Source organism: Physeter macrocephalus, chromosome 19 (assembly GCF_002837175.3).
Source record: "Physeter macrocephalus isolate SW-GA chromosome 19, ASM283717v5, whole genome shotgun sequence".
Classification (NCBI taxonomy): Eukaryota; Metazoa; Chordata; class Mammalia; order Artiodactyla; family Physeteridae; genus Physeter; species Physeter macrocephalus.
The window spans coordinates 18,572,597-18,577,779 of NC_041232.1; positions in this window are offsets into that span (position 1 = coordinate 18,572,597).

The following is a 5,183-nucleotide window of genomic DNA, read 5'->3' on the forward strand; positions in this document are numbered from 1 at the left end:
AAAAAAAAAAAAAAAAAAAGATAAAAAGAAGTTTCGATTTATTATCATATCCCAGTTTTAACCTCAGACATTTATATGTTATGAATTCAGCCGCATAGTTATTTCCCAACTTAACTGCTATTGCAAATGCTTAAAAAGAAAAGAAAAGTGTGTTTTTTATGGCTCCATGAGAGGGTAGACACACCTTTAGTTACTACAGTGCTATAAAAATCAAGGTCAGGGAAACTTATTTCTCTCATTTCCCTGTTTCAAGGCCTCCTGGGAAAACAGACAAAAGTAAAATGAGAATATTTAAGGCAAAATAATTCAACAAACTACAGAGCAGGGGAAAAAGTCAACTCAAAAAGTGACGAACATTTTATTTTCTCAAAATTGAAGTCCCTGATATGCTGAGTTTTTCCCTCCACATTCACACACAAAATCAACAAATGGGCCAGGCGGGAGCTTGTGCAATAACGACAGACTGGACCAAATGGCAAAGAGATTTTGTGCTTCTTATTCCACAGATCTTTGGGGACCAGTGTGCATTTTGGTGGAGGAGGAGTAGGGGGAGAGGTACTTGTGAACAAACCTAAAGCCAACCATTTACGAGGATCTTTAACTGTAAAGTTGCAGAGTCTTCATATTATTGCAAGGGCCAGCTACACTTTCTTGGCATAAGGAAGAAGGATAACATCTGATTCATCTGATGTCAAAATTCCAGATTTTACTGAGGAAATCTGATCCTGTCCACTGTGCTGTCCTGATGTCATAAAAATTCATCTATCAACAGAACCTCAGGCCAGGCCACCTTCACGGGTGGAAACACCACGTGCCTCCCGATTAGGGCTGACTCTGAAGTACAGGAGAAGCTTTTTACTCAGAAGGACGCTTTCCGAACCCCCCTGTGACCTGCCCACCGGGGTCCTCACCTGCCAGCCATCCGCCTCGCACAGACATCTGGCCTTTTGAACTTCACTTTCTTTGGGGAAAAGAAAAACAACCTATTTCACAGAGCTGTGGTAAGAATTAAACACAGAAGGTATTTAGAATGGACTAACAGGGTCTGGAACGCAGGAGGTTCTCAATAAAATGGACTAATGCATCCAGCTGACATTCCCCATGGTGTTCGGAACTCTTCTGACCCTGGGCTGCGATAAAGCACAATTAACGGCCTCTAGGCCACAGCAGCCAGGCCTCCCTCCCAGCGACTCGACTCAGGGGACAAAGAGAGAATGACTCTTAGGGGTGGGTGATGAGCAAAGGTCCTTGAGAGCCAGAGAGAACTACCATTCAGAGATTAGATACGCGGCTCTTCAATGAAAACGCAATCGAATCCCACCAGTATCAGCGGCACAGATACAACTGTCTCTCTTTTTTTATTAGCACTATTTCACTCTTCACCACAGACGAGTATCTACGCAGTAGAAAAGGCTAACAGCTCTTGAACAGGAACTGAAGCCTCCCATTCTCTGCACTCCCAGCCTCCTGAGCAAGAAAAAACACCACCGGGAACTGATCACTCAACCCTAACCGCGGCTCTCAGGCCCCCTTCACAGCAATGTCCCTTATCAAGCACCACTCAGGCAGACCAGCGAGGGGAAACCTGGGAGAGGGCGGGAGGGAGAGAGGAAAAACCCGAGAAGGAATGCTGAGGATGCAGTTCTAAACCCTGCAGGTGCTCCAGGACAAAGTAGACAGGTCTGTGGGTTTATATTTTAGGTCGTGTCGCTGAAGGCTAAGCCTCTTTCAGTTCAAAGCCCATAATTCTATGAATCTAGAAGAATAAAGAATAATGAAAGGTACCAAGTGAGAAACGATTACCCTAGAATGATGAGAAGGCAGCTAGAAGGCAGCTGGAACATTTAAAAAGGGGAAGGCCAGAGTTTTCATTCCTCAGCTCTTTATAAGGTACAGAGAAATACACGTTTCAAAAAAAGCCTGCAACGCCACTTGCTTTCACACCCAGGAAGCAAACACATCCATAACTGCACGGGAGAAATCATCTGCAGGCCAGGAAGTGAAACCTCCCAGCAATATTTGTCAAGAGCCTGCGATGTGTCAGGCTCTGTGTGGAGGACTGGGCAACAAAGCTGGTCCCGGGCTCTTAATCCTCGGACCTTACAAGCTAATGGGAAAGACAGAAATGTCTTCCTTCGAGGGAGCGAAGGCATGTGTGCGGTGTATGGAAACACGGGGCAGGGTGCTCGATGGTGGGTCCAGGACAGCTCCCTCAGGTAGGATGCCTGAGCCGAGTCTCCAGGATGGGCAGGAGTTAACCACGGAAAGGGAATGTAGAGAAAAAGCGTTTCAAGCAGGAGGAATAAAGAGGTCCTTCTCAAAATATCAGCAGTTTTGACTTCTGGTCCCCTCCCTCCTCCGTCCTTAGCTTTGAGGAGAGGAGTTAAGATAAGAGCATGGGTTGTTTGGAGCCTTAAGGACCAAAGTCTCAATCTCACTGCTGCCTCCCCTTCGCCAGAGGGCTGTGATCGGCTACAGCAGTTATGATCTTGGAAAAATAAGAGACAGCTATGGAAAGTCAGTGCGTCCATATCTCACATTTGGGTTAAGTGCAATTTTCTGAATCTGTAGTCCAAAAAGATGATAGAACAGGAGGAAGAGCTAGCTTCTCATACCAGTTATTTAAATAAAGCAGAATGAGAAAGTGTGGGGGAGAGAGAGAGAGGAAGGAAAAACGGGGAGAGTAGGGTTTAGGCAAGGGACGTTTGGAAAGAAATCTCTTGTATTATTGGGCGTTTAAATATATAAAAGTGAAAAATCTCTTCTAAATCAAAAAATCAAGAAGCAAAGTTAGAAGATGAGTGCCAAACTGAGAGAAAGACTGTGGAAAAAAAGTTACTACATAAGGAGTTCTACGAAATCAGTTAAGCTCCCCAAATTACTAGTAATTGCATATGGAGAAAAACATACCTTTACCATGAAGAGACCTGGCAGTTACCTGTAACCAAATGATCCGATTTGGTGTCACTAACAGTGGGGCACCCTGACACGGTGTACCCTCGACGTGACTGTCTGTGAAGTACACTCATCAAAAATGTTGAACCTAAATCTAATCAAGCCTTTGGGGCCTACCATGTGGATTACAGGAAATACAGGACCCAGAGGAACACGTTAAACAAAACAAAAAACAAAGACGGACTGTAGGACGTTTTTCAAGACAACTGGACCGGTCACTTCCAAAAGTCAATGCCAAGAGGGAAAAGGTAGAATGATTTTTTTCTACGTTAAAAGAGACTAAAGAGATGAAAACCAAATGCATAGTATAAGCCTTGACTGAATCCTGATTCATAAAAACCAGTTACAAAAGACATTTTGACTGGAGAAATTTTGATACAGACTGTATGTTATATAAATTAATATTTTTTGGCATGAAAATGACATAATGGTTATGAAATGAAATGCCTTTATTTTTAGGAATAAAATGTCATGATGTCTCCAACTTTTTTTCCGGAACTATTTGAAAGTAAGAAGACATATACATAAAGCAAGTATGGCAAAAGCTAGCAAATGTGAGCTGTGTAGGTGGTGGTTATAAAGGTGATGGTTGCACCTTTATTTCAACTTTTCTGTTACAATTTTTTTATAATAAAAAGTTGAAAAAAAATGGAAAAGGAAAGACCCACAACCCAACTACAAAAAGAAGGAGCAAATTGGAAGAACTAAAAGGAAATTCACAAATATAAAATAAATGGTCAAATTCAGGGAACAAAAAACTCACTAGAGATCAAAGAAATGCAAATTAAAACACCAGAGATGTCATTTTTTTTGGCCTATCAGATTAACAGAGTTTTGAACGCACAGTAATGATGGTACACAAAATTTTTGTAAAGGTACAGCTATTTTGAAAAAGGATTTTTTAAAAATTAATTTATTTAATTTATTTATTTTTGGCTGTATTGGGTCTTCGTTGCTGCGCGTGTGCTTTCTCTAGTTGCGGTGAGCAGAGGCTTCTCTTGTTTCAGAGTACAGGCTCTAGGCGCCCGGGCTTCAGTAGTTTGACTCGTGGCTCTAGAGCGCAGGCTCAGTAGTTGTGGCGCACGGGCTTAGCTGCTCCGTGGCATGTGGGATCTTCCCAGACCGGGGATCAAACCCATGTCCCCAGCATTGGCAGGCGGATTTTTTTTTTTTTTTTTTTTTTTTTTTGCGGTACGCGGGCCTCTCACCGTTGTGGCCTCTCCCGTTGCGGAGCACAGGCTCCGGACGCGCAGGCTCAGCGGCCATGGCTCACGGGCCCAGCCGCTCCGCGGCATGTGGGACCTTCCCGGACCGGGGCACGAACCCGTGTCGCCTGCATCGGCAGGCGGACTCTCAACCACTGCGCCACCAGGGAAGCCCGGCAGGCGGATTCTTAACCACTGTACCACCAGGGAAGTCCCAAGGTACAGCCATTTTGGGAAACAGTTTGGCAGTTTCTTATGAAGTTAAACATACACTTACATATGACCCAGCATTTACCCAAGAGAAATAAAAATATACGTTCACACCAAGGCTGGTACAGAAACATTCAAATCCATGCAATAATACTGATACAAGTAGCATCACAGATGAGTCTTAAAAATATGCTGAACAAAAGAAGTCAGGCAAAAAGTATATATACTGTATGATTCCATTTACACAAAACACAGGACAACTCTAATCTATAGTGAGAGAGAGATGGGGAGGAATACCTGGAAAGGATCTGGGTGAACCTTCTGGGGTGATGGAAATGTCCTATATCTGGACTGCCGTGATTACACATGTGAATACCTCTGTCAAAATTATATAACTGTGCATTTAAAAGTGTGAATTTTATTGTTTACATATTAAACCTCAACAGAGCTGATTTAAAATTTAAAATTACAGCAATGACAACCCAGAGCTGGGGAGAATGTGGGAGAATGGGCTCTTGTACACTGCTAGTGGGAATATTAGTTGGTAAACCTTTTCTTTTTAGGGGGTAACAGCTTTATTGGGACATAATTCACATACAATTCACTCATTTAAAGGGTACAATTCAATAGTTTTTAGTGTACTCACAGAGTTGTGCAACTATCACCACAACCAAATTTAGAACATCTTCACCACCTCAAAAAAATATGCTGTACCCCTTAGTCATCAGCTCCCAAACCACTAATCCACTTTCTTTTTTTTTTTTTTTTTTTTTTTTTTTTTTTTTTTTTTTTTTTTTTTTTGCGGTACGTGGG